Below are 26,686 nucleotides of genomic sequence, written 5' to 3'. Positions count from 1 at the left end.
AATCCGATATCTGGTCGAGGGCTGCAAGATTCAGTATGATGAAGTGACAATTCGGGGATAGCTCACAAACGCCAAGCTGCCGCCTTCTTAGCTCAGTAGTGTCGCGGCCGAACCGCCTTAGCGGTCGGACGTAGCAGCGCAGCGTGCTCGCCGTTTACGCTCGCGTGTGTTTACATTGTGCGCTTTGTGAGTTCTTAGTATTTGTGCAAAATGGAGTCTCAATTAAGGAAGTACACTTTAAAGTTCAGCTTTAGTTTCGATGTCGTGCGTCCTAAGGTTTACGAGTTTGATGATTGGTTTCGTGACACGTTTAAGGTACCTGCAGAAGACTGCCTTGGCATGGGATATGACTTTTTGAGCAACGTTTTCTACGTTAAATTGAAGAACGACGATATCTGCCAAAGGATTATGGCCACTACGAACGGGGTTGCCGAATACAAGACCAGCAATGGCGAGGTGAGTCGTGTTGCCATTACTTATGCAGGACTAGGACTTCGGGCAGTTAAAGTGCACTTGCTACCCTTTGAACTTGACTTTAAGTACATCAAGGACGCCCTCTCGAAGTACGGTACCGTGTACTCAGTAACCGCCGACCGTTGGGGTGGCAATATGTACTATAAAGTTGACAACGGGGTCAGAACTGTCAGGATTGACTTAGAAACTCACATTCCGTCTTTCGTTCATATGTGCGGTTTTAAAGCTCTAGTTGTTTATGAAGGGCAACCCCGCACATGCTCTGTTTGCAACATGTTCGGCCACCTCAGAGCTCAATGTCCGCGCAGGAGACCTGTGCAGTTACCAGCCGAGATAGGGCCGGACGGCCAGCCGCGTGCCCAGTACGCCACCGTAGCCAGCCGCTTGTTTACCGGTGCCGGCCTTTTCGCGAGCTCTGCCGATGACGCGATGTACAGTGCCGCTCACGATACATCTGCCGTCACACATTCCGGTGACGTGGAAATGTCCGACGCTCCGGCAGGTCATAATATCACCACGGACTCACCCATCATTCCAGAACACAGTTCTGTCGGGGGCGAAGCTGCAAAGGAATCTATCCATACCGCAGTTGTAGATGAACCCACAGCGGAGAAAGAAGACACTTCCCAAGAGCTGTCGGAAAACATCCGTTCCGTCACCGAAATTCCTTCACGTGACCCTTTGCATCCCGACCCCGTGAACTCCCGACAGGTGACATTACAACCTGCTGAAACTGTCACAGTTCTTGCAGATTCCCCAGATAGCCACTTAAATACCAACCTTCCGCATGCAGCTTCAGGTTCCCGGAAAGCTAAAAAGGCAGATTGCGATGCACCAAAAGATGCCACACGCAGAGTGTCACCTGATAAAAAGAAACCTCGCGTTGCTCGCGACGGTGCTACACAGACTGCAAAACAGTTGAAGCCCGTGGCGCAACAGGTGGCTGCAAAATTAAAAACCAGCCAATCTGCTGCTCCAGAACCGCCCCCACCCGACGGAGTAGAACCTATGGAATCTGATGACAGCCGGCAGCAGCCTCCGGGCCCTTCATGGGGTTCGGACGATGAGACAGACCGCAACGAGGGCCCCTTATAGGTGTTTGTCCTGCTGTAGTGATGTGTGTATGTGTATGCATAGAGATGATGGTATTTCCCAGCTTGCGCAATTTCTGCCTCAATGACTGAAATCTTTACGTATAATCTGACGACCATTAACATGAACAGAATCCAGAGCGATGTAAAACTCCGAGCGTTTACCGACTTCATCCGCCGAACGAACGTAGACATTGGGCTACTACAGGAAGTTTGCGTGGAACCGACAGTAGCTGGTTTTACCACTATAGTAAATATTAGCAAAGAAGACCATACTGGGACCGCAATTTTATTACGAGACGGCATCCCCCACTCAAATGTAGTACGGCTCATTAATGGCAGAGGCATCGCCTGTATAGTTAACGGTATTAAGATTGTCAACTTATATGCACCATCCGGCAGCAACCGCCGACAGGAACGGTCCTCTTTTTATAAAAACGATATCCCCTTTTTAATTGGTGGACATGCTGAGAATTGTATTTTAGGCGGAGATTTTAACTGCGTTCTGTCACCAAAGGATCAAACGCCCAACTTTAATAAGTGTACAGAGCTCGACTGTCTTGTGCAAGGCCTGAAACTACTAGACAGCTGGGAACTTATACACGGCGATCGCGTAGCTCACACGCACATCACCAGTAATTCTGCCAGCAGGATCGACCGGATTTATGTCTCCCTCGCTCTTGGTCGTAGGGTAGCCAACAGTGATATCGCCCCCGTCAGCTTTTCGGACCATAGCGTACACCAGTGCTACGTAAACCTCCAACGCCCACAAGTAACTCGTGGGAGGGGTTATTGGAAACTGAATGTTGGCCTGTTGCAAGACAGAGAGCTGGACGAAGAGATAACACAGGTGTGGGAGCAACTACAGCGCACGCGCACCAGGTATAGGTCTATCACCGAATGGTGGCTCCATAGTGCAAAACCTAAACTTCGGACAACGATTAAACGCTATGCGTATCAGAAATCGTACTGGCATAGGCAGACAATAGAATTTTATTTTTCTGGTCTTCGGGAATTATATCACTGCGCTGACATCACAGCCGCTGACACCTACTGCCGCATCAAGAAATATAAAGCTAAGATTATGACCCTCTATCGCCAGCATATGGAAGTCACCATACGTAGGTCACAGCCCAAGGACATCGCGGCAGATGAGACGGCTTCCCTATACCACACCTTACGAACTCTGCGGAGAGAGAAAGCCAAGCTAATTGAAGAAGTAGAAGATGGAGCCGGAAATGTCTTTACTAAACAACGGGACATCGCATTGCATATATACCGCCACTTCAGCGACCTGTATAACAGACAAGAGGTTGACGACGCACTCTGCGACGAAGTTCTCAGGGACATCCCTTCTGTCTTATTACACGAGGACAATGCAACTCTAGAAGCGGCTTTCAGTGCAGAAGACTTAAAACAGGCAGTCTTCAGCGCTGCAAAACGGAAATCCCCTGGCCCCGACGGTCTCGGCGCAGAATTTTATCAGCACTATTGGGACATCCTGGCTCCAACGTTTCTCCAAATCGCTAATGAGATGTGGCGACTTGATTCTGTTCCAAACGAATTGAGGGAAGGCTTTATTGTACTTTTGCCAAAACCAGGCAACAGTCGGAAGATCCAAGGTCTCAGACCAATTACGCTACTCAACTCGGATTTTAAAATCATAACGAGAGCGGTGAAGCAGCGCATGCAACCGGTCCTGAACAAACTCCTTGGAAAACATCAATATGGAGCGGTAGCTGGCCGAAGCATAATATCAGCTGCCTGCGATCTCAGGGAAGTGATATGCTCATTAGCGCACACTCAAGAGCCTGGGGCGTTGCTTTTTCTCGATTTTGAAAAAGCGTATGACCGCATCAGTCACGAATACCTGACTAAGGCACTGCTGAAGATGGGTTTTGGCTGCCGTTTCGTCACTCTGCTCCATCAGTTAATTTCCAAAGCCACGTCTCGTGTAATTGTCAATGGTCACTTAACGGACACAATAACGATCAGACGATCCATCCGACAAGGCTGCCCGTTATCGATGGCGTTGTATGCCATAGCTGTCGAGCCTCTGCTTATGACCATAAATGAGAGGTCCAGAGGAATCCCCATTGGAATGCAGAAGATGGCATGTATTGCCTATGCTGATGACGTCTGCTTAGGTGTAACTTCAGAGGCTAATCTACTGGAGATAGGACACATTGTCAACATCTTCAATGCGGTCACCGGCGCGAAGCTGAACACGAGGAAGACGACGTTGCTACACATCGGGTGCGGAATCGGTGATGTCACCCATATCGACTGGTGTGCAACGAAAGACCAACACAAATCTCTTGGCGTTTATTGGTGTGCGGTTCCTGATGTTATGGCCACCAAAAACTGGACAGATATGTTGCACAAGATACGAGCAACAACCTGTATTTATTCTGATAGGGAACTGGATCTCTTGCAGAAAGTTCATACAGTTCGCATATCTATAGCGAGCCGTATGTATTACTTAGGCCAAATTTTACCGGTTTCAGATCACCTCGCAGCCAGTATACAAAAAGCTTTCTGTTGGTACGTGCTACGGAGACATATATTTAAAGTCAGCTTTGAAACATTGACCCTACCATCGTCGAGAGGGGGACTTGGTCTCATTAGTACCAAACACAAATGCCGGACATTGTTAATTAACCGCATGAAGAAAATTGTCACGCAAGACACATCGAGTTTCACGAGGACCCTCCTCTCAATCTGGAGGCCATGCAGTCTCAGTCCACCTATAAATGAGGCCACGATACCGATCACCTTTCGCCACATCCGACTATATTACAGTGAATTTAGTTACATTCGCTCCGCAGAGGGCATCCATCCACCGTATACCAACACCAAGATATATAGCTTCCTTACAACCGACGGCAGAACCAACAGAATAACCCAAAAATACCCGCAAATCCAGTGGAATACAGTCTGGAGAACTGTCCATAGTCGCGTATTGCCTTCAAGGGTCGCATCTGCATGGTACTTAGTTATCAACGACAAGGTGCCCACCAATGAACAATTGCACAGGATCCACCTAAGCCCCACACCGAACTGCGACTTATGCGGCTATGTGGACACTATGGCCCACCGGTTAACCTGTAGTACCGCAGGGCCGATCGTCGCTCATATGCGGAGCCACCTGGCGATCATCGACCGTACTGTACCACAAAATGTGGATCCAATGGAATTACTCCGACCGCAAAAAATACGATATCCACGCAGGAAACACAACGCGGCCATATGGATGTTAGGCCACACCATTGCCTTTATCATCAACAATCGCCGTGCATCACTTGACGACTACCTCGCGTACTTGGAATATCAACATGCACTGATCATGCGACACAGGGATTATGCAGACACGTATGGCAATATGTTACAAATTATGGTGATGGGTATGTGAACACCCCTCAGATTGCACGTTTACGAACAGGCCCACGACGGCACGGCCGCATTTCGCGAGTGACTGCATCAAAGTTATGAGACGACACTTTGGGGTAACGATCTTGGAGAAACTGCAGGAGTGAAAGAGTCAAGATCCGACACGGAAAATGAGTAATCCACTTCACGAGAAGACAAACCTTGAAGCGGTCACCTCGCGACATTCCCATCGTGGAAACTAAGAGTCACGTACTACCATTTTAACCCATTTCTCTTTCTTTGCTTTTTAATTTTGAATGTACCTTTTTTTTTTTTTTTTTTTTTTTCACCCGCCGGAGAGCCGCTTTAATTTCACAAGGAAGAATCCTGATCATATGGAACAATAGAGGGTCATTGAACCAACAAGACACTTGGTCATACTTTTTTTGCCTGGACAATATTACTTTGCACTTGCACTCCGGTGTCTTCACCTTCACGGCACCATTTTATTTCTCTCGGATGGAGTTTATTGTTTTCCATTGGCATATAAATAAAAAAAAAAAAAAAAAAAAAAAGAAAAAAAAGAAAGAAAAAAAAATGGATAAGGCGTCGGACTTCGGATCCGAAGATTGCAGGTTCGAATCCTGTCACGGTTAAATAAAAAAAAAAAAAAAAAAAAAAGTGGTTAAGGCACCAAAAAAAAAAAAAAAAGTGGTTTAAAAAAAAAAAAAAAAAAAAGTAGTAGAGCACTGGTCTCGTAAACCAGGGGTCGTGATTTCGAACCTCACAGAAGGCATTCATTTTTTTAACCTTCCTGCAAGGAGCGGAGCTATCTCGACCAGCATCTAACACATGGCAGTACACTGAATGAAAGGGATGTTCTACAACCTATGACAAGTATTCTACTGGCCTCAGAGGTTTTCTGAATGCATAGGCACAACAGTGGTTTGTATGCATTTTGTAGTATAATGTCATGCTTGGCGATGTCATTCGTTTACGAGCCTCGCTACAGTGTGCATGCACGTTATCCATGTGAAGAGGCGCAAGCAGATGCTACCATTCTGCGAGATTCCTGCAGAAGGTATACCAATTGCGTTGATATACAGAGCACAAGTGAGCCAAATTCAAGGCCTCCGTGGCGCAATCGGCTAGCGCGTTCGGCTGTTAACCGAAAGGTTGGTGGTTCGAGCTCACCCGGGGGCGAAATCGTTTTAACCGGCACCGAGGTGAGGACATACGTCAACTTTGTTAGAGATACACAGCTAGCGTGACAATTTGGCTGTGTTTGAGTGATGCCACAGAGCCTTATACACATTCAGCCAAGTGACACTGTAGGTAAAAACATGGCCCTACACAGACGTTCTACTCTTTTCCTATTTATTCGTCATGTGTGACACTGCAGTAGAGCGACGCCCACTACAAAAGACGTATTGTTTACATTCAATTTCATCGTATACGTCGCGACTGCCATATGACAGGGCCTGTCTCTCGATGTCGATTTGTATTTGGTGTCTCTTAAGTGTCGGTCTGCAGTGGGCCGCTGTTGGCCGAGAGACGTGCAGTCGCTCGCCTTACATGAAGCCCCATGGGCAACGCCAGTGCCACTGTGGGCAACAGCATACTGTAGCCAGAGAGAGGAGCCGAAAGGCGCATTTCGCAGTCGAGCCACGCTATCCCACAAGCTGTGCACTAGGTCAGGATTGTGCAGACCGCAAACTTCTGGTGGCCCGACGCTCGTCGTCGATCGTAAGGGCGAAACAGTCAAGAGATTTGGAAAACGGCAATGTGGACACCCCCAGCAGCAGCTGTGTGCCAAATCCGATATCTGGTCGAGGGCTGCAAGATTCAGTATGATGAAGTGACAATTCGGGGATAGCTCACAAACGCCAACCTGCCGCCTTCTTAGCTCAGTGGTAGAGCACTGGTCTCGTAAACCAGGGGTCGTGATTTCGAACCTCACAGAAGGCATTCATTTTTTTAACCTTCCTGCAAGGAGCGGAGCTATCTCGACCAGCATCTAACACATGGCAGTACACTGAATGAAAGGGATGTTCTACAACCTATGACAAGTATTCTACTGGCCTCAGAGGTTTTCTGAATGCATAGGCACAACAGTGGTTTGTATGCATTTTGTAGTATAATGTCATGCTTGGCGATGTCATTCGTTTACGAGCCTCGCTACAGTGTGCATGCACGTTATCCATGTGAAGAGGCGCAAGCAGATGCTACCATTCTGCGAGATTCCTGCAGAAGGTATACCAATTGCGTTGATATACAGAGCACAAGTGAGCCAAATTCAAGGCCTCCGTGGCGCAATCGGCTAGCGCGTTCGGCTGTTAACCGAAAGGTTGGTGGTTCGAGCTCACCCGGGGGCGAAATCGTTTTAACCGGCACCGAGGTGAGGACATACGTCAACTTTGTTAGAGATACACAGCTAGCGTGACAATTTGGCTGTGTTTGAGTGATGCCACAGAGCCTTATACACATTCAGCCAAGTGACACTGTAGGTAAAAACATGGCCCTACACAGACGTTCTACTCTTTTCCTATTTATTCGTCATGTGTGACACTGCAGTAGAGCGACGCCCACTACAAAAGACGTATTCTTTACATTCAATTTCAGCGTATACGTCGCGACTGCCATATGACAGGGCCTGTCTCTCGATGTCGATTTGTATTTGGTGTCTCTTAAGTGTCGGTCTGCAGTGGGCCGCTGTTGGCCGAGAGACGTGCAGTCGCTCGCCTTACATGAAGCCCCATGGGCAACGCCAGTGCCACTGTGGGCAACAGCATACTGTAGCCAGAGAGAGGAGCCGAAAGGCGCATTTCGCAGTCGAGCCACGCTATCCCACAAGCTGTGCACTAGGTCAGGATTGTGCAGACCGCAAACTTCTGGTGGCCCGACGCTCGTCGTCGATCGTAAGGGCGAAACAGTCAAGAGATTTGGAAAACGGCAATGTGGACACCCCCAGCAGCAGCTGTGTGCCAAATCCGATATCTGGTCGAGGGCTGCAAGATTCAGTATGATGAAGTGACAATTCGGGGATAGCTCACAAACGCCAAGCTGCCGCCTTCTTAGCTCAGTGGTAGAGCACTGGTCTCGTAAACCAGGGGTCGTGAGTTCGAACCTCACAGAAGGCATTCATTTTTTTAACCTTCCTGCAAGGAGCGGAGCTATCTCGACCAGCATCTAACACATGGCAGTACACTGAATGAAAGGGATGTTCTACAACCTATGACAAGTATTCTACTGGCCTCAGAGGTTTTCTGAATGCATAGGCACAACAGTGGTTTGTATGCATTTTGTAGTATAATGTCATGCTTGGCGATGTCATTCGTTTACGAGCCTCGCTACAGTGTGCATGCACGTTATCCATGTGAAGAGGCGCAAGCAGATGCTACCATTCTGCGAGATTCCTGCAGAAGGTATACCAATTGCGTTGATATACAGAGCACAAGTGAGCCAAATTCAAGGCCTCCGTGGCGCAATCGGCTAGCGCGTTCGGCTGTTAACCGAAAGGTTGGTGGTTCGAGCCCACCCGGGGGCGAAATCGTTTTAACCGGCACCGAGGTGAGGACATACGTCAACTTTGTTAGAGATACACAGCTAGCGTGACAATTTGGCTGTGTTTGAGTGATGCCACAGAGCCTTATACACATTCAGCCAAGTGACACTGTAGGTAAAAACATGGCCCTACACAGACGTTCTACTCTTTTCCTATTTATTCGTCATGTGTGACACTGCAGTAGAGCGACGCCCACTACAAAAGACGTATTCTTTACATTCAATTTCAGCGTATACGTCGCGACTGCCATATGACAGGGCCTGTCTCTCGATGTCGATTTGTATTTGGTGTCTCTTAAGTGTCGGTCTGCAGTGGGCCGCTGTTGGCCGAGAGACGTGCAGTCGCTCGCCTTACATGAAGCCCCATGGGCAACGCCAGTGCCACTGTGGGCAACAGCATACTGTAGCCAGAGAGAGGAGCCGAAAGGCGCATTTCGCAGTCGAGCCACGCTATCCCACAAGCTGTGCACTAGGTCAGGATTGTGCAGACCGCAAACTTCTGGTGGCCCGACGCTCGTCGTCGATCGTAAGGGCGAAACAGTCAAGAGATTTGGAAAACGGCAATGTGGACACCCCCAGCAGCAGCTGTGTGCCAAATCCGATATCTGGTCGAGGGCTGCAAGATTCAGTATGGTGAAGTGACAATTCGGGGATAGCTCACAAACGCCAAGCTGCCGCCTTCTTAGCTCAGTGGTAGAGCACTGGTTTCGTAAACCAGGGGTCGTGAGTTCGAACCTCACAGAAGGCATTCATTTTTTTAACCTTCCTGCAAGGAGCGGAGCTATCTCGACCAGCATCTAACACATGGCAGTACACTGAATGAAAGGGATGTTCTACAACCTATGACAAGTATTCTACTGGCCTCAGAGGTTTTCTGAATGCATAGGCACAACAGTGGTTTGTATGCATTTTGTAGTATAATGTCATGCTTGGCGATGTCATTCGTTTACGAGCCTCGCTACAGTGTGCATGCACGTTATCCATGTGAAGAGGCGCAAGCAGATGCTACCATTCTGCGAGATTCCTGCAGAAGGTATACCAATTGCGTTGATATACAGAGCACAAGTGAGCCAAATTCAAGGCCTCCGTGGCGCAATCGGCTAGCGCGTTCGGCTGTTAACCGAAAGGTTGGTGGTTCGAGCCCACCCGGGGGCGAAATCGTTTTAACCGGCACCGAGGTGAGGACATACGTCAACTTTGTTAGAGATACACAGCTAGCGTGACAATTTGGCTGTGTTTGAGTGATGCCACAGAGCCTTATACACATTCAGCCAAGTGACACTGTAGGTAAAAACATGGCCCTACACAGACGTTCTACTCTTTTCCTATTTATTCGTCATGTGTGACACTGCAGTAGAGCGACGCCCACTACAAAAGACGTATTCTTTACATTCAATTTCAGCGTATACGTCGCGACTGCCATATGACAGGGCCTGTCTCTCGATGTCGATTTGTATTTGGTGTCTCTTAAGTGTCGGTCTGCAGTGGGCCGCTGTTGGCCGAGAGACGTGCAGTCGCTCGCCTTACATGAAGCCCCATGGGCAACGCCAGTGCCACTGTGGGCAACAGCATACTGTAGCCAGAGAGAGGAGCCGAAAGGCGCATTTCGCAGTCGAGCCACGCTATCCCACAAGCTGTGCACTAGGTCAGGATTGTGCAGACCGCAAACTTCTGGTGGCCCGACGCTCGTCGTCGATCGTAAGGGCGAAACAGTCAAGAGATTTGGAAAACGGCAATGTGGACACCCCCAGCAGCAGCTGTGTGCCAAATCCGATATCTGGTCGAGGGCTGCAAGATTCAGTATGATGAAGTGACAATTCGGGGATAGCTCACAAACGCCAAGCTGCCGCCTTCTTAGCTCAGTGGTAGAGCACTGGTCTCGTAAACCAGGGGTCGTGAGTTCGAACCTCACAGAAGGCATTCATTTTTTTAACCTTCCTGCAAGGAGCGGAGCTATCTCGACCAGCATCTAACACATGGCAGTACACTGAATGAAAGGGATGTTCTACAACCTATGACAAGTATTCTACTGGCCTCAGAGGTTTTCTGAATGCATAGGCACAACAGTGGTTTGTATGCATTTTGTAGTATAATGTCATGCTTGGCGATGTCATTCGTTTACGAGCCTCGCTACAGTGTGCATGCACGTTATCCATGTGAAGAGGCGCAAGCAGATGCTACCATTCTGCGAGATTCCTGCAGAAGGTATACCAATTGCGTTGATATACAGAGCACAAGTGAGCCAAATTCAAGGCCTCCGTGGCGCAATCGGCTAGCGCGTTCGGCTGTTAACCGAAAGGTTGGTGGTTCGAGCCCACCCGGGGGCGAAATCGTTTTAACCGGCACCGAGGTGAGGACATACGTCAACTTTGTTAGAGATACACAGCTAGCGTGACAATTTGGCTGTGTTTGAGTGATGCCACAGAGCCTTATACACATTCAGCCAAGTGACACTGTAGGTAAAAACATGGCCCTACACAGACGTTCTACTCTTTTCCTATTTATTCGTCATGTGTGACACTGCAGTAGAGCGACGCCCACTACAAAAGACGTATTCTTTACATTCAATTTCAGCGTATACGTCGCGACTGCCATATGACAGGGCCTGTCTCTCGATGTCGATTTGTATTTGGTGTCTCTTAAGTGTCGGTCTGCAGTGGGCCGCTGTTGGCCGAGAGACGTGCAGTCGCTCGCCTTACATGAAGCCCCATGGGCAACGCCAGTGCCACTGTGGGCAACAGCATACTGTAGCCAGAGAGAGGAGCCGAAAGGCGCATTTCGCAGTCGAGCCACGCTATCCCACAAGCTGTGCACTAGGTCAGGATTGTGCAGACCGCAAACTTCTGGTGGCCCGACGCTCGTCGTCGATCGTAAGGGCGAAACAGTCAAGAGATTTGGAAAACGGCAATGTGGACACCCCCAGCAGCAGCTGTGTGCCAAATCCGATATCTGGTCGAGGGCTGCAAGATTCAGTATGATGAAGTGACAATTCGGGGATAGCTCACAAACGCCAAGCTGCCGCCTTCTTAGCTCAGTGGTAGAGCACTGGTTTCGTAAATCAGGGGTCGTGAGTTCGAACCTCACAGAAGGCATTCATTTTTTTAACCTTCCTGCAAGGAGCGGAGCTATCTCGACCAGCATCTAACACATGGCAGTACACTGAATGAAAGGGATGTTCTACAACCTATGACAAGTATTCTACTGGCCTCAGAGGTTTTCTGAATGCATAGGCACAACAGTGGTTTGTATGCATTTTGTAGTATAATGTCATGCTTGGCGATGTCATTCGTTTACGAGCCTCGCTACAGTGTGCATGCACGTTATCCATGTGAAGAGGCGCAAGCAGATGCTACCATTCTGCGAGATTCCTGCAGAAGGTATACCAATTGCGTTGATATACAGAGCACAAGTGAGCCAAATTCAAGGCCTCCGTGGCGCAATCGGCTAGCGCGTTCGGCTGTTAACCGAAAGGTTGGTGGTTCGAGCCCACCCGGGGGCGAAATCGTTTTAACCGGCACCGAGGTGAGGACATGCGTCAACTTTGTTAGAGATACACAGCTAGCGTGACAATTTGGCTGTGTTTGAGTGATGCCACAGAGCCTTATACACATTCAGCCAAGTGACACTGTAGGTAAAAACATGGCCCTACACAGACGTTCTACTCTTTTCCTATTTATTCGTCATGTGTGACACTGCAGTAGAGCGACGCCCACTACAAAAGACGTATTCTTTACATTCAATTTCAGCGTATACGTCGCGACTGCCATATGACAGGGCCTGTCTCTCGATGTCGATTTGTATTTGGTGTCTCTTAAGTGTCGGTCTGCAGTGGGCCGCTGTTGGCCGAGAGACGTGCAGTCGCTCGCCTTACATGAAGCCCCATGGGCAACGCCAGTGCCACTGGGCAACAGCATACTGTAGCCAGAGAGAGGAGCCGAAAGGCGCATTTCGCAGTCGAGCCACGCTATCCCACAAGCTGTGCACTAGGTCAGGATTGTGCAGACCGCAAACTTCTGGTGGCCCGACGCTCGTCGTCGATCGTAAGGGCGAAACAGTCAAGAGATTTGGAAAACGGCAATGTGGACACCCCCAGCAGCAGCTGTGTGCCAAATCCGATATCTGGTCGAGGGCTGCAAGATTCAGTATGATGAAGTGACAATTCGGGTATAGCTCACAAAAGCCAAGCTGCCGCCTTCTTAGCTCAGTGGTAGAGCACTGGTCTCGTAAACCAGGGGTCCTGATTTCGAACCTCACAGAAGGCATTCATTTTTTTAACCTTCCTGCAAGGAGCGGAGCTATCTCGACCAGCATCTAACACATGGCAGTACACTGAATAAAAGGGATGTTCTACAACCTATGACAAGTATTCTACTGGCCTCAGAGGTTTTCTGAATGCATAGGCACAACAGTGGTTTGTATGCATTTTGTAGTATAATGTCATGCTTGGCGATGTCATTCGTTTACGAGCCTCGCTACAGTGTGCATGCACGTTATCCATGTGAAGAGGCGCAAGCAGATGCTACCATTCTGCGAGATTCCTGCAGAAGGTATACCAATTGCGTTGATATACAGAGCACAAGTGAGCCAAATTCAAGGCCTCCGTGGCGCAATCGGCTAGCGCGTTCGGCTGTTAACCGAAAGGTTGGTGGTTCGAGCCCACCCGGGGGCGAAATCGTTTTAACCGGCACCGAGGTGAGGACATACGTCAACTTTGTTAGAGATACACAGCTAGCGTGACAATTTGGCTGTGTTTGAGTGATGCCACAGAGCCTTATACACATTCAGCCAAGTGACACTGTAGGTAAAAACATGGCCCTACACAGACGTTCTACTCTTTTCCTATTTATTCGTCATGTGTGACACTGCAGTAGAGCGACGCCCACTACAAAAGACGTATTCTTTACATTCAATTTCAGCGTATACGTCGCGACTGCCATATGACAGGGCCTGTCTCTCGATGTCGATTTGTATTTGGTGTCTCTTAAGTGTCGGTCTGCAGTGGGCCGCTGTTGGCCGAGAGACGTGCAGTCGCTCGCCTTACATGAAGCCCCATGGGCAACGCCAGTGCCACTGTGGGCAACAGCATACTGTAGCCAGAGAGAGGAGCCGAAAGGCGCATTTCGCAGTCGAGCCACGCTATCCCACAAGCTGTGCACTAGGTCAGGATTGTGCAGACCGCAAACTTCTGGTGGCCCGACGCTCGTCGTCGATCGTAAGGGCGAAACAGTCAAGAGATTTGGAAAACGGCAATGTGGACACCCCCAGCAGCAGCTGTGTGCCAAATCCGATATCTGGTCGAGGGCTGCAAGATTCAGTATGATGAAGTGACAATTCGGGGATAGCTCACAAACGCCAAGCTGCCGCCTTCTTAGCTCAGTGGTAGAGCACTGGTCTCGTAAACCAGGGGTCGTGAGTTCGAACCTCACAGAAGGCATTCATTTTTTTAACCTTCCTGCAAGGAGCGGAGCTATCTCGACCAGCATCTAACACATGGCAGTACACTGAATGAAAGGGATGTTCTACAACCTATGACAAGTATTCTACTGGCCTCAGAGGTTTTCTGAATGCATAGGCACAACAGTGGTTTGTATGCATTTTGTAGTATAATGTCATGCTTGGCGATGTCATTCGTTTACGAGCCTCGCTACAGTGTGCATGCACGTTATCCATGTGAAGAGGCGCAAGCAGATGCTACCATTCTGCGAGATTCCTGCAGAAGGTATACCAATTGCGTTGATATACAGAGCACAAGTGAGCCAAATTCAAGGCCTCCGTGGCGCAATCGGCTAGCGCGTTCGGCTGTTAACCGAAAGGTTGGTGGTTCGAGCCCACCCGGGGGCGAAATCGTTTTAACCGGCACCGAGGTGAGGACATGCGTCAACTTTGTTAGAGATACACAGCTAGCGTGACAATTTGGCTGTGTTTGAGTGATGCCACAGAGCCTTATACACATTCAGCCAAGTGACACTGTAGGTAAAAACATGGCCCTACACAGACGTTCTACTCTTTTCCTATTTATTCGTCATGTGTGACACTGCAGTAGAGCGACGCCCACTACAAAAGACGTATTCTTTACATTCAATTTCAGCGTATACGTCGCGACTGCCATATGACAGGGCCTGTCTCTCGATGTCGATTTGTATTTGGTGTCTCTTAAGTGTCGGTCTGCAGTGGGCCGCTGTTGGCCGAGAGACGTGCAGTCGCCTTACATGAAGCCCCATGGGCAACGCCAGTGCCACTGTGGGCAACAGCATACTGTAGCCAGAGAGAGGAGCCGAAAGGCGCATTTCGCAGTCGAGCCACGCTATCCCACAAGCTGTGCACTAGGTCAGGATTGTGCAGACCGCAAACTTCTGGTGGCCCGACGCTCGTCGTCGATCGTAAGGGCGAAACAGTCAAGAGATTTGGAAAACGGCAATGTGGACACCCCCAGCAGCAGCTGTGTGCCAAATCCGATATCTGGTCGAGGGCTGCAAGATTCAGTATGATGAAGTGACAATTCGGGTATAGCTCACAAAAGCCAAGCTGCCGCCTTCTTAGCTCAGTGGTAGAGCACTGGTCTCGTAAACCAGGGGTCCTGATTTCGAACCTCACAGAAGGCATTCATTTTTTTAACCTTCCTGCAAGGAGCGGAGCTATCTCGACCAGCATCTAACACATGGCAGTACACTGAATAAAAGGGATGTTCTACAACCTATGACAAGTATTCTACTGGCCTCAGAGGTTTTCTGAATGCATAGGCACAACAGTGGTTTGTATGCATTTTGTAGTATAATGTCATGCTTGGCGATGTCATTCGTTTACGAGCCTCGCTACAGTGTGCATGCACGTTATCCATGTGAAGAGGCGCAAGCAGATGCTACCATTCTGCGAGATTCCTGCAGAAGGTATACCAATTGCGTTGATATACAGAGCACAAGTGAGCCAAATTCAAGGCCTCCGTGGCGCAATCGGCTAGCGCGTTCGGCTGTTAACCGAAAGGTTGGTGGTTCGAGCCCACCCGGGGGCGAAATCGTTTTAACCGGCACCGAGGTGAGGACATACGTCAACTTTGTTAGAGATACACAGCTAGCGTGACAATTTGGCTGTGTTTGAGTGATGCCACAGAGCCTTATACACATTCAGCCAAGTGACACTGTAGGTAAAAACATGGCCCTACACAGACGTTCTACTCTTTTCCTATTTATTCGTCATGTGTGACACTGCAGTAGAGCGACGCCCACTACAAAAGACGTATTCTTTACATTCAATTTCAGCGTATACGTCGCGACTGCCATATGACAGGGCCTGTCTCTCGATGTCGATTTGTATTTGGTGTCTCTTAAGTGTCGGTCTGCAGTGGGCCGCTGTTGGCCGAGAGACGTGCAGTCGCTCGCCTTACATGAAGCCCCATGGGCAACGCCAGTGCCACTGTGGGCAACAGCATACTGTAGCCAGAGAGAGGAGCCGAAAGGCGCATTTCGCAGTCGAGCCACGCTATCCCACAAGCTGTGCACTAGGTCAGGATTGTGCAGACCGCAAACTTCTGGTGGCCCGACGCTCGTCGTCGATCGTAAGGGCGAAACAGTCAAGAGATTTGGAAAACGGCAATGTGGACACCCCCAGCAGCAGCTGTGTGCCAAATCCGATATCTGGTCGAGGGCTGCAAGATTCAGTATGATGAAGTGACAATTCGGGGATAGCTCACAAACGCCAAGCTGCCGCCTTCTTAGCTCAGTGGTAGAGCACTGGTCTCGTAAATCAGGGGTCGTGAGTTCGAACCTCACAGAAGGCATTCATTTTTTTAACCTTCCTGCAAGGAGCGGAGCTATCTCGACCAGCATCTAACACATGGCAGTACACTGAATGAAAGGGATGTTCTACAACCTATGACAAGTATTCTACTGGCCTCAGAGGTTTTCTGAATGCATAGGCACAACAGTGGTTTGTATGCATTTTGTAGTATAATGTCATGCTTGGCGATGTCATTCGTTTACGAGCCTCGCTACAGTGTGCATGCACGTTATCCATGTGAAGAGGCGCAAGCAGATGCTACCATTCTGCGAGATTCCTGCAGAAGGTATACCAATTGCGTTGATATACAGAGCACAAGTGAGCCAAATTCAAGGCCTCCGTGGCGCAATCGGCTAGCGCGTTCGGCTGTTAACCGAAAGGTTGGTGGTTCGAGCCCACCCGGGGGCGAAATCGTTTTAACCGGCACCGAGGTGAGGACATGCGTCAACTTTGTTAGAGATACACAGCTAGCGTGACAATTTGGCTGTGTTTGAGTGATGCCACAGAGCCTTATACACATTCAGCCAAGTGACACTGTAGGTAAAAACATGGCCCTACACAGACGTTCTACTCTTTTCCTATTTATTCGTCATGTGTGACACTGCAGTAGAGCGACGCCCACTACAAAAGACGTATTCTTTACATTCAATTTCAGCGTATACGTCGCGACTGCCATATGACAGGGCCTGTCTCTCGATGTCGATTTGTATTTGGTGTCTCTTAAGTGTCGGTCTGCAGTGGGCCGCTGTTGGCCGAGAGACGTGCAGTCGCTCGCCTTACATGAAGCCCCATGGGCAACGCCAGTGCCACTGGGCAACAGCATACTGTAGCCAGAGAGAGGAGCCGAAAGGCGCATTTCGCAGTCGAGCCACGCTATCCCACAAGCTGTGCACTAGGTCAGGATTGTGCAGACCGCAAACTTCTGGTGGCCCGACGCTCGTCGTCGATCGTAAGGGCGAAACAGTCAAGAGATTTGGAAAACGGCAATGTGGACACCCCCAGCAGCAGCTGTGTGCCAAATCCGATATCTGGTCGAGGGCTGCAAGATTCAGTATGATGAAGTGACAATTCGGGTATAGCTCACAAAAGCCAAGCTGCCGCCTTCTTAGCTCAGTGGTAGAGCACTGGTCTCGTAAACCAGGGGTCCTGATTTCGAACCTCACAGAAGGCATTCATTTTTTTAACCTTCCTGCAAGGAGCGGAGCTATCTCGACCAGCATCTAACACATGGCAGTACACTGAATAAAAGGGATGTTCTACAACCTATGACAAGTATTCTACTGGCCTCAGAGGTTTTCTGAATGCATAGGCACAACAGTGGTTTGTATGCATTTTGTAGTATAATGTCATGCTTGGCGATGTCATTCGTTTACGAGCCTCGCTACAGTGTGCATGCACGTTATCCATGTGAAGAGGCGCAAGCAGATGCTACCATTCTGCGAGATTCCTGCAGAAGGTATACCAATTGCGTTGATATACAGAGCACAAGTGAGCCAAATTCAAGGCCTCCGTGGCGCAATCGGCTAGCGCGTTCGGCTGTTAACCGAAAGGTTGGTGGTTCGAGCCCACCCGGGGGCGAAATCGTTTTAACCGGCACCGAGGTGAGGACATACGTCAACTTTGTTAGAGATACACAGCTAGCGTGACAATTTGGCTGTGTTTGAGTGATGCCACAGAGCCTTATACACATTCAGCCAAGTGACACTGTAGGTAAAAACATGGCCCTACACAGACGTTCTACTCTTTTCCTATTTATTCGTCATGTGTGACACTGCAGTAGAGCGACGCCCACTACAAAAGACGTATTCTTTACATTCAATTTCAGCGTATACGTCGCGACTGCCATATGACAGGGCCTGTCTCTCGATGTCGATTTGTATTTGGTGTCTCTTAAGTGTCGGTCTGCAGTGGGCCGCTGTTGGCCGAGAGACGTGCAGTCGCTCGCCTTACATGAAGCCCCATGGGCAACGCCAGTGCCACTGGGCAACAGCATACTGTAGCCAGAGAGAGGAGCCGAAAGGCGCATTTCGCAGTCGAGCCACGCTATCCCACAAGCTGTGCACTAGGTCAGGATTGTGCAGACCGCAAACTTCTGGTGGCCCGACGCTCGTCGTCGATCGTAAGGGCGAAACAGTCAAGAGATTTGGAAAACGGCAATGTGGACACCCCCAGCAGCAGCTGTGTGCCAAATCCGATATCTGGTCGAGGGCTGCAAGATTCAGTATGATGAAGTGACAATTCGGGGATAGCTCACAAACGCCAAGCTGCCGCCTTCTTAGCTCAGTGGTAGAGCACTGGTCTCGTAAATCAGGGGTCGTGAGTTCGAACCTCACAGAAGGCATTCATTTTTTTAACCTTCCTGCAAGGAGCGGAGCTATCTCGACCAGCATCTAACACATGGCAGTACACTGAATGAAAGGGATGTTCTACAACCTATGACAAGTATTCTACTGGCCTCAGAGGTTTTCTGAATGCATAGGCACAACAGTGGTTTGTATGCATTTTGTAGTATAATGTCATGCTTGGCGATGTCATTCGTTTACGAGCCTCGCTACAGTGTGCATGCACGTTATCCATGTGAAGAGGCGCAAGCAGATGCTACCATTCTGCGAGATTCCTGCAGAAGGTATACCAATTGCGTTGATATACAGAGCACAAGTGAGCCAAATTCAAGGCCTCCGTGGCGCAATCGGCTAGCGCGTTCGGCTGTTAACCGAAAGGTTGGTGGTTCGAGCCCACCCGGGGGCGAAATCGTTTTAACCGGCACCGAGGTGAGGACATGCGTCAACTTTGTTAGAGATACACAGCTAGCGTGACAATTTGGCTGTGTTTGAGTGATGCCACAGAGCCTTATACACATTCAGCCAAGTGACACTGTAGGTAAAAACATGGCCCTACACAGACGTTCTACTCTTTTCCTATTTATTCGTCATGTGTGACACTGCAGTAGAGCGACGCCCACTACAAAAGACGTATTCTTTACATTCAATTTCAGCGTATACGTCGCGACTGCCATATGACAGGGCCTGTCTCTCGATGTCGATTTGTATTTGGTGTCTCTTAAGTGTCGGTCTGCAGTGGGCCGCTGTTGGCCGAGAGACGTGCAGTCGCCTTACATGAAGCCCCATGGGCAACGCCAGTGCCACTGTGGGCAACAGCATACTGTAGCCAGAGAGAGGAGCCGAAAGGCGCATTTCGCAGTCGAGCCACGCTATCCCACAAGCTGTGCACTAGGTCAGGATTGTGCAGACCGCAAACTTCTGGTGGCCCGACGCTCGTCGTCGATCGTAAGGGCGAAACAGTCAAGAGATTTGGAAAACGGCAATGTGGACACCCCCAGCAGCAGCTGTGTGCCAAATCCGATATCTGGTCGAGGGCTGCAAGATTCAGTATGATGAAGTGACAATTCGGGTATAGCTCACAAAAGCCAAGCTGCCGCCTTCTTAGCTCAGTGGTAGAGCACTGGTCTCGTAAACCAGGGGTCCTGATTTCGAACCTCACAGAAGGCATTCATTTTTTTAACCTTCCTGCAAGGAGCGGAGCTATCTCGACCAGCATCTAACACATGGCAGTACACTGAATAAAAGGGATGTTCTACAACCTATGACAAGTATTCTACTGGCCTCAGAGGTTTTCTGAATGCATAGGCACAACAGTGGTTTGTATGCATTTTGTAGTATAATGTCATGCTTGGCGATGTCATTCGTTTACGAGCCTCGCTACAGTGTGCATGCACGTTATCCATGTGAAGAGGCGCAAGCAGATGCTACCATTCTGCGAGATTCCTGCAGAAGGTATACCAATTGCGTTGATATACAGAGCACAAGTGAGCCAAATTCAAGGCCTCCGTGGCGCAATCGGCTAGCGCGTTCGGCTGTTAACCGAAAGGTTGGTGGTTCGAGCCCACCCGGGGGCGAAATCGTTTTAACCGGCACCGAGGTGAGGACATACGTCAACTTTGTTAGAGATACACAGCTAGCGTGACAATTTGGCTGTGTTTGAGTGATGCCACAGAGCCTTATACACATTCAGCCAAGTGACACTGTAGGTAAAAACATGGCCCTACACAGACGTTCTACTCTTTTCCTATTTATTCGTCATGTGTGACACTGCAGTAGAGCGACGCCCACTACAAAAGACGTATTCTTTACATTCAATTTCAGCGTATACGTCGCGACTGCCATATGACAGGGCCTGTCTCTCGATGTCGATTTGTATTTGGTGTCTCTTAAGTGTCGGTCTGCAGTGGGCCGCTGTTGGCCGAGAGACGTGCAGTCGCCTTACATGAAGCCCCATGGGCAACGCCAGTGCCACTGTGGGCAACAGCATACTGTAGCCAGAGAGAGGAGCCGAAAGGCGCATTTCGCAGTCGAGCCACGCTATCCCACAAGCTGTGCACCAGGTCAGGATTGTGCAGACCGCAAACTTCTGGTGGCCCGACGCTCGTCGTCGATCGTAAGGGCGAAACAGTCAAGAGATTTGGAAAACGGCAATGTGGACACCCCCAGCAGCAGCTGTGTGCCAAATCCGATATCTGGTCGAGGGCTGCAAGATTCAGTATGATGAAGTGACAATTCGGGTATAGCTCACAAAAGCCAAGCTGCCGCCTTCTTAGCTCAGTGGTAGAGCACTGGTCTCGTAAACCAGGGGTCCTGATTTCGAACCTCACAGAAGGCATTCATTTTTTTAACCTTCCTGCAAGGAGCGGAGCTATCTCGACCAGCATCTAACACATGGCAGTACACTGAATAAAAGGGATGTTCTACAACCTATGACAAGTATTCTACTGGCCTCAGAGGTTTTCTGAATGCATAGGCACAACAGTGGTTTGTATGCATTTTGTAGTATAATGTCATGCTTGGCGATGTCATTCGTTTACGAGCCTCGCTACAGTGTGCATGCACGTTATCCATGTGAAGAGGCGCAAGCAGATGCTACCATTCTGCGAGATTCCTGCAGAAGGTATACCAATTGCGTTGATATACAGAGCACAAGTGAGCCAAATTCAAGGCCTCCGTGGCGCAATCGGCTAGCGCGTTCGGCTGTTAACCGAAAGGTTGGTGGTTCGAGCCCACCCGGGGGCGAAATCGTTTTAACCGGCACCGAGGTGAGGACATACGTCAACTTTGTTAGAGATACACAGCTAGCGTGACAATTTGGCTGTGTTTGAGTGATGCCACAGAGCCTTATACACATTCAGCCAAGTGACACTGTAGGTAAAAACATGGCCCTACACAGACGTTCTACTCTTTTCCTATTTATTCGTCATGTGTGACACTGCAGTAGAGCGACGCCCACTACAAAAGACGTATTCTTTACATTCAATTTCAGCGTATACGTCGCGACTGCCATATGACAGGGCCTGTCTCTCGATGTCGATTTGTATTTGGTGTCTCTTAAGTGTCGGTCTGCAGTGGGCCGCTGTTGGCCGAGAGACGTGCAGTCGCTCGCCTTACATGAAGCCCCATGGGCAACGCCAGTGCCACTGTGGGCAACAGCATACTGTAGCCAGAGAGAGGAGCCGAAAGGCGCATTTCGCAGTCGAGCCACGCTATCCCACAAGCTGTGCACTAGGTCAGGATTGTGCAGACCGCAAACTTCTGGTGGCCCGACGCTCGTCGTCGATCGTAAGGGCGAAACAGTCAAGAGATTTGGAAAACGGCAATGTGGACACCCCCAGCAGCAGCTGTGTGCCAAATCCGATATCTGGTCGAGGGCTGCAAGATTCAGTATGATGAAGTGACAATTCGGGGATAGCTCACAAACGCCAAGCTGCCGCCTTCTTAGCTCAGTGGTAGAGCACTGGTCTCGTAAATCAGGGGTCGTGAGTTCGAACCTCACAGAAGGCATTCATTTTTTTAACCTTCCTGCAAGGAGCGGAGCTATCTCGACCAGCATCTAACACATGGCAGTACACTGAATGAAAGGGATGTTCTACAACCTATGACAAGTATTCTACTGGCCTCAGAGGTTTTCTGAATGCATAGGCACAACAGTGGTTTGTATGCATTTTGTAGTATAATGTCATGCTTGGCGATGTCATTCGTTTACGAGCCTCGCTACAGTGTGCATGCACGTTATCCATGTGAAGAGGCGCAAGCAGATGCTACCATTCTGCGAGATTCCTGCAGAAGGTATACCAATTGCGTTGATATACAGAGCACAAGTGAGCCAAATTCAAGGCCTCCGTGGCGCAATCGGCTAGCGCGTTCGGCTGTTAACCGAAAGGTTGGTGGTTCGAGCCCACCCGGGGGCGAAATCGTTTTAACCGGCACCGAGGTGAGGACATGCGTCAACTTTGTTAGAGATACACAGCTAGCGTGACAATTTGGCTGTGTTTGAGTGATGCCACAGAGCCTTATACACATTCAGCCAAGTGACACTGTAGGTAAAAACATGGCCCTACACAGACGTTCTACTCTTTTCATATTTATTCGTCATGTGTGACACTGCAGTAGAGCGACGCCCACTACAAAAGACGTATTCTTTACATTCAATTTCAGCGTATACGTCGCGACTGCCATATGACAGGGCCTGTCTCTCGATGTCGATTTGTATTTGGTGTCTCTTAAGTGTCGGTCTGCAGTGGGCCGCTGTTGGCCGAGAGACGTGCAGTCGCTCGCCTTACATGAAGCCCCATGGGCAACGCCAGTGCCACTGTGGGCAACAGCATACTGTAGCCAGAGAGAGGAGCCGAAAGGCGCATTTCGCAGTCGAGCCACGCTATCCCACAAGCTGTGCACTAGGTCAGGATTGTGCAGACCGCAAACTTCTGGTGGCCCGACGCTCGTCGTCGATCGTAAGGGCGAAACAGTCAAGAGATTTGGAAAACGGCAATGTGGACACCCCCAGCAGCAGCTGTGTGCCAAATCCGATATCTGGTCGAGGGCTGCAAGATTCAGTATGATGAAGTGACAATTCGGGGATAGCTCACAAACGCCAAGCTGCCGCCTTCTTAGCTCAGTGGTAGAGCACTGGTCTCGTAAATCAGGGGTCGTGAGTTCGAACCTCACAGAAGGCATTCATTTTTTTAACCTTCCTGCAAGGAGCGGAGCTATCTCGACCAGCATCTAACACATGGCAGTACACTGAATGAAAGGGATGTTCTACAACCTATGACAAGTATTCTACTGGCCTCAGAGGTTTTCTGAATGCATAGGCACAACAGTGGTTTGTATGCATTTTGTAGTATAATGTCATGCTTGGCGATGTCATTCGTTTACGAGCCTCGCTACAGTGTGCATGCACGTTATCCATGTGAAGAGGCGCAAGCAGATGCTACCATTCTGCGAGATTCCTGCAGAAGGTATACCAATTGCGTTGATATACAGAGCACAAGTGAGCCAAATTCAAGGCCTCCGTGGCGCAATCGGCTAGCGCGTTCGGCTGTTAACCGAAAGGTTGGTGGTTCGAGCCCACCCGGGGGCGAAATCGTTTTAACCGGCACCGAGGTGAGGACATGCGTCAACTTTGTTAGAGATACACAGCTAGCGTGACAATTTGGCTGTGTTTGAGTGATGCCACAGAGCCTTATACACATTCAGCCAAGTGACACTGTAGGTAAAAACATGGCCCTACACAGACGTTCTACTCTTTTCCTATTTATTCGTCATGTGTGACACTGCAGTAGAGCGACGCCCACTACAAAAGACGTATTCTTTACATTCAATTTCAGCGTATACGTCGCGACTGCCATATGACAGGGCCTGTCTCTCGATGTCGATTTGTATTTGGTGTCTCTTAAGTGTCGGTCTGCAGTGGGCCGCTGTTGGCCGAGAGACGTGCAGTCGCTCGCCTTACATGAAGCCCCATGGGCAACGCCAGTGCCACTGTGGGCAACAGCATACTGTAGCCAGAGAGAGGAGCCGAAAGGCGCATTTCGCAGTCGAGCCACGCTATCCCACAAGCTGTGCACTAGGTCAGGATTGTGCAGACCGCAAACTTCTGGTGGCCCGACGCTCGTCGTCGATCGTAAGGGCGAAACAGTCAAGAGATTTGGAAAACGGCAATGTGGACACCCCCAGCAGCAGCTGTGTGCCAAATCCGATATCTGGTCGAGGGCTGCAAGATTCAGTATGATGAAGTGACAATTCGGGGATAGCTCACAAACGCCAAGCTGCCGCCTTCTTAGCTCAGTGGTAGAGCACTGGTCTCGTAAATCAGGGGTCGTGAGTTCGAACCTCACAGAAGGCATTCATTTTTTTAACCTTCCTGCAAGGAGCGGAGCTATCTCGACCAGCATCTAACACATGGCAGTACACTGAATGAAAGGGATGTTCTACAACCTATGACAAGTATTCTACTGGCCTCAGAGGTTTTCTGAATGCATAGGCACAACAGTGGTTTGTATGCATTTTGTAGTATAATGTCATGCTTGGCGATGTCATTCGTTTACGAGCCTCGCTACAGTGTGCATGCACGTTATCCATGTGAAGAGGCGCAAGCAGATGCTACCATTCTGCGAGATTCCTGCAGAAGGTATACCAATTGCGTTGATATACAGAGCACAAGTGAGCCAAATTCAAGGCCTCCGTGGCGCAATCGGCTAGCGCGTTCGGCTGTTAACCGAAAGGTTGGTGGTTCGAGCCCACCCGGGGGCGAAATCGTTTTAACCGGCACCGAGGTGAGGACATGCGTCAACTTTGTTAGAGATACACAGCTAGCGTGACAATTTGGCTGTGTTTGAGTGATGCCACAGAGCCTTATACACATTCAGCCAAGTGACACTGTAGGTAAAAACATGGCCCTACACAGACGTTCTACTCTTTTCCTATTTATTCGTCATGTGTGACACTGCAGTAGAGCGACGCCCACTACAAAAGACGTATTCTTTACATTCAATTTCAGCGTATACGTCGCGACTGCCATATGACAGGGCCTGTCTCTCGATGTCGATTTGTATTTGGTGTCTCTTAAGTGTCGGTCTGCAGTGGGCCGCTGTTGGCCGAGAGACGTGCAGTCGCTCGCCTTACATGAAGCCCCATGGGCAACGCCAGTGCCACTGTGGGCAACAGCATACTGTAGCCAGAGAGAGGAGCCGAAAGGCGCATTTCGCAGTCGAGCCACGCTATCCCACAAGCTGTGCACTAGGTCAGGATTGTGCAGACCGCAAACTTCTGGTGGCCCGACGCTCGTCGTCGATCGTAAGGGCGAAACAGTCAAGAGATTTGGAAAACGGCAATGTGGACACCCCCAGCAGCAGCTGTGTGCCAAATCCGATATCTGGTCGAGGGCTGCAAGATTCAGTATGATGAAGTGACAATTCGGGTATAGCTCACAAACGCCAAGCTGCCGCCTTCTTAGCTCAGTGGTAGAGCACTGGTCTCGTAAACCAGGGGTCCTGATTTCGAACCTCACAGAAGGCATTCATTTTTTTAACCTTCCTGCAAGGAGCGGAGCTATCTCGACCAGCATCTAACACATGGCAGTACACTGAATAAAAGGGATGTTCTACAACCTATGACAAGTATTCTACTGGCCTCAGAGGTTTTCTGAATGCATAGGCACAACAGTGGTTTGTATGCATTTTGTAGTATAATGTCATGCTTGGCGATGTCATTCGTTTACGAGCCTCGCTACAGTGTGCATGCACGTTATCCATGTGAAGAGGCGCAAGCAGATGCTACCATTCTGCGAGATTCCTGCAGAAGGTATACCAATTGCGTTGATATACAGAGCACAAGTGAGCCAAATTCAAGGCCTCCGTGGCGCAATCGGCTAGCGCGTTCGGCTGTTAACCGAAAGGTTGGTGGTTCGAGCCCACCCGGGGGCGAAATCGTTTTAACCGGCACCGAGGTGAGGACATACGTCAACTTTGTTAGAGATACACAGCTAGCGTGACAATTTGGCTGTGTTTGAGTGATGCCACAGAGCCTTATACACATTCAGCCAAGTGACACTGTAGGTAAAAACATGGCCCTACACAGACGTTCTACTCTTTTCCTATTTATTCGTCATGTGTGACACTGCAGTAGAGCGACGCCCACTACAAAAGACGTATTCTTTACATTCAATTTCAGCGTATACGTCGCGACTGCCATATGACAGGGCCTGTCTCTCGATGTCGATTTGTATTTGGTGTCTCTTAAGTGTCGGTCTGCAGTGGGCCGCTGTTGCCCGAGAGACGTGCAGTCGCTCGCCTTACATGAAGCCCCATGGGCAACGCCAGTGCCACTGTGGGCAACAGCATACTGTAGCCAGAGAGAGGAGCCGAAAGGCGCATTTCGCAGTCGAGCCACGCTATCCCACAAGCTGTGCACTAGGTCAGGATTGTGCAGACCGCAAACTTCTGGTGGCCCGACGCTCGTCGTCGATCGTAAGGGCGAAACAGTCAAGAGATTTGGAAAACGGCAATGTGGACACCCCCAGCAGCAGCTGTGTGCCAAATCCGATATCTGGTCGAGGGCTGCAAGATT

At 49.6% G+C, this 26,686-nt stretch overlaps 35 non-coding genes across 35 annotated transcripts; all 35 read left to right on the top strand.

The window, feature by feature from the left end:
* Positions 1-6,063: 6,063 nt before the first annotated feature.
* Trnan-guu (transfer RNA asparagine (anticodon GUU)) lies at positions 6,064-6,137 on the top strand. Its single transcript has one exon. It is a non-coding gene; the product is annotated as a tRNA-Asn (tRNA).
* A 693-nt stretch (positions 6,138-6,830) lies between these two features.
* Positions 6,831-6,902, top strand: Trnat-cgu (transfer RNA threonine (anticodon CGU)). The gene has a single exon. It is a non-coding gene; the product is annotated as a tRNA-Thr (tRNA).
* A 333-nt stretch (positions 6,903-7,235) lies between these two features.
* Trnan-guu (transfer RNA asparagine (anticodon GUU)) lies at positions 7,236-7,309 on the top strand. Its single transcript has one exon. It is a non-coding gene; the product is annotated as a tRNA-Asn (tRNA).
* A 693-nt stretch (positions 7,310-8,002) lies between these two features.
* Trnat-cgu (transfer RNA threonine (anticodon CGU)) lies at positions 8,003-8,074 on the top strand. The gene has a single exon. It is a non-coding gene; the product is annotated as a tRNA-Thr (tRNA).
* A 333-nt stretch (positions 8,075-8,407) lies between these two features.
* Positions 8,408-8,481, top strand: Trnan-guu (transfer RNA asparagine (anticodon GUU)). Its single transcript has one exon. It is a non-coding gene; the product is annotated as a tRNA-Asn (tRNA).
* Positions 8,482-9,174: 693 nt separating this feature from the next.
* On the top strand, positions 9,175-9,246 carry Trnat-cgu (transfer RNA threonine (anticodon CGU)). The gene has a single exon. It is a non-coding gene; the product is annotated as a tRNA-Thr (tRNA).
* Positions 9,247-9,579: 333 nt separating this feature from the next.
* Positions 9,580-9,653, top strand: Trnan-guu (transfer RNA asparagine (anticodon GUU)). The gene has a single exon. It is a non-coding gene; the product is annotated as a tRNA-Asn (tRNA).
* Positions 9,654-10,346: 693 nt separating this feature from the next.
* Positions 10,347-10,418, top strand: Trnat-cgu (transfer RNA threonine (anticodon CGU)). The gene has a single exon. It is a non-coding gene; the product is annotated as a tRNA-Thr (tRNA).
* A 333-nt stretch (positions 10,419-10,751) lies between these two features.
* Positions 10,752-10,825, top strand: Trnan-guu (transfer RNA asparagine (anticodon GUU)). The gene has a single exon. It is a non-coding gene; the product is annotated as a tRNA-Asn (tRNA).
* Positions 10,826-11,518: 693 nt separating this feature from the next.
* Trnat-cgu (transfer RNA threonine (anticodon CGU)) lies at positions 11,519-11,590 on the top strand. The gene has a single exon. It is a non-coding gene; the product is annotated as a tRNA-Thr (tRNA).
* A 333-nt stretch (positions 11,591-11,923) lies between these two features.
* Positions 11,924-11,997, top strand: Trnan-guu (transfer RNA asparagine (anticodon GUU)). Its single transcript has one exon. It is a non-coding gene; the product is annotated as a tRNA-Asn (tRNA).
* Positions 11,998-12,688: 691 nt separating this feature from the next.
* Trnat-cgu (transfer RNA threonine (anticodon CGU)) lies at positions 12,689-12,760 on the top strand. The gene has a single exon. It is a non-coding gene; the product is annotated as a tRNA-Thr (tRNA).
* Positions 12,761-13,093: 333 nt separating this feature from the next.
* Positions 13,094-13,167, top strand: Trnan-guu (transfer RNA asparagine (anticodon GUU)). The gene has a single exon. It is a non-coding gene; the product is annotated as a tRNA-Asn (tRNA).
* Positions 13,168-13,860: 693 nt separating this feature from the next.
* Positions 13,861-13,932, top strand: Trnat-cgu (transfer RNA threonine (anticodon CGU)). Its single transcript has one exon. It is a non-coding gene; the product is annotated as a tRNA-Thr (tRNA).
* A 333-nt stretch (positions 13,933-14,265) lies between these two features.
* On the top strand, positions 14,266-14,339 carry Trnan-guu (transfer RNA asparagine (anticodon GUU)). The gene has a single exon. It is a non-coding gene; the product is annotated as a tRNA-Asn (tRNA).
* Positions 14,340-15,028: 689 nt separating this feature from the next.
* Trnat-cgu (transfer RNA threonine (anticodon CGU)) lies at positions 15,029-15,100 on the top strand. The gene has a single exon. It is a non-coding gene; the product is annotated as a tRNA-Thr (tRNA).
* Positions 15,101-15,433: 333 nt separating this feature from the next.
* Trnan-guu (transfer RNA asparagine (anticodon GUU)) lies at positions 15,434-15,507 on the top strand. The gene has a single exon. It is a non-coding gene; the product is annotated as a tRNA-Asn (tRNA).
* A 693-nt stretch (positions 15,508-16,200) lies between these two features.
* Positions 16,201-16,272, top strand: Trnat-cgu (transfer RNA threonine (anticodon CGU)). Its single transcript has one exon. It is a non-coding gene; the product is annotated as a tRNA-Thr (tRNA).
* A 333-nt stretch (positions 16,273-16,605) lies between these two features.
* On the top strand, positions 16,606-16,679 carry Trnan-guu (transfer RNA asparagine (anticodon GUU)). The gene has a single exon. It is a non-coding gene; the product is annotated as a tRNA-Asn (tRNA).
* Positions 16,680-17,370: 691 nt separating this feature from the next.
* Trnat-cgu (transfer RNA threonine (anticodon CGU)) lies at positions 17,371-17,442 on the top strand. Its single transcript has one exon. It is a non-coding gene; the product is annotated as a tRNA-Thr (tRNA).
* A 333-nt stretch (positions 17,443-17,775) lies between these two features.
* On the top strand, positions 17,776-17,849 carry Trnan-guu (transfer RNA asparagine (anticodon GUU)). Its single transcript has one exon. It is a non-coding gene; the product is annotated as a tRNA-Asn (tRNA).
* A 691-nt stretch (positions 17,850-18,540) lies between these two features.
* Trnat-cgu (transfer RNA threonine (anticodon CGU)) lies at positions 18,541-18,612 on the top strand. The gene has a single exon. It is a non-coding gene; the product is annotated as a tRNA-Thr (tRNA).
* Positions 18,613-18,945: 333 nt separating this feature from the next.
* Trnan-guu (transfer RNA asparagine (anticodon GUU)) lies at positions 18,946-19,019 on the top strand. The gene has a single exon. It is a non-coding gene; the product is annotated as a tRNA-Asn (tRNA).
* A 689-nt stretch (positions 19,020-19,708) lies between these two features.
* Trnat-cgu (transfer RNA threonine (anticodon CGU)) lies at positions 19,709-19,780 on the top strand. The gene has a single exon. It is a non-coding gene; the product is annotated as a tRNA-Thr (tRNA).
* Positions 19,781-20,113: 333 nt separating this feature from the next.
* Positions 20,114-20,187, top strand: Trnan-guu (transfer RNA asparagine (anticodon GUU)). Its single transcript has one exon. It is a non-coding gene; the product is annotated as a tRNA-Asn (tRNA).
* A 689-nt stretch (positions 20,188-20,876) lies between these two features.
* Positions 20,877-20,948, top strand: Trnat-cgu (transfer RNA threonine (anticodon CGU)). The gene has a single exon. It is a non-coding gene; the product is annotated as a tRNA-Thr (tRNA).
* A 333-nt stretch (positions 20,949-21,281) lies between these two features.
* Trnan-guu (transfer RNA asparagine (anticodon GUU)) lies at positions 21,282-21,355 on the top strand. The gene has a single exon. It is a non-coding gene; the product is annotated as a tRNA-Asn (tRNA).
* Positions 21,356-22,048: 693 nt separating this feature from the next.
* Trnat-cgu (transfer RNA threonine (anticodon CGU)) lies at positions 22,049-22,120 on the top strand. The gene has a single exon. It is a non-coding gene; the product is annotated as a tRNA-Thr (tRNA).
* A 333-nt stretch (positions 22,121-22,453) lies between these two features.
* On the top strand, positions 22,454-22,527 carry Trnan-guu (transfer RNA asparagine (anticodon GUU)). The gene has a single exon. It is a non-coding gene; the product is annotated as a tRNA-Asn (tRNA).
* A 693-nt stretch (positions 22,528-23,220) lies between these two features.
* Positions 23,221-23,292, top strand: Trnat-cgu (transfer RNA threonine (anticodon CGU)). The gene has a single exon. It is a non-coding gene; the product is annotated as a tRNA-Thr (tRNA).
* Positions 23,293-23,625: 333 nt separating this feature from the next.
* On the top strand, positions 23,626-23,699 carry Trnan-guu (transfer RNA asparagine (anticodon GUU)). Its single transcript has one exon. It is a non-coding gene; the product is annotated as a tRNA-Asn (tRNA).
* Positions 23,700-24,392: 693 nt separating this feature from the next.
* On the top strand, positions 24,393-24,464 carry Trnat-cgu (transfer RNA threonine (anticodon CGU)). The gene has a single exon. It is a non-coding gene; the product is annotated as a tRNA-Thr (tRNA).
* A 333-nt stretch (positions 24,465-24,797) lies between these two features.
* Trnan-guu (transfer RNA asparagine (anticodon GUU)) lies at positions 24,798-24,871 on the top strand. The gene has a single exon. It is a non-coding gene; the product is annotated as a tRNA-Asn (tRNA).
* Positions 24,872-25,564: 693 nt separating this feature from the next.
* On the top strand, positions 25,565-25,636 carry Trnat-cgu (transfer RNA threonine (anticodon CGU)). Its single transcript has one exon. It is a non-coding gene; the product is annotated as a tRNA-Thr (tRNA).
* A 333-nt stretch (positions 25,637-25,969) lies between these two features.
* Trnan-guu (transfer RNA asparagine (anticodon GUU)) lies at positions 25,970-26,043 on the top strand. Its single transcript has one exon. It is a non-coding gene; the product is annotated as a tRNA-Asn (tRNA).
* Positions 26,044-26,686: the final 643 nt, after the last annotated feature.

This window comes from Schistocerca nitens, chromosome 6 (genome assembly GCF_023898315.1).
Source record: "Schistocerca nitens isolate TAMUIC-IGC-003100 chromosome 6, iqSchNite1.1, whole genome shotgun sequence".
Lineage (NCBI taxonomy): Eukaryota > Metazoa > Arthropoda > Insecta > Orthoptera > Acrididae > Schistocerca > Schistocerca nitens.
This window is presented reverse-complemented; position numbering and strand designations above follow the sequence as displayed.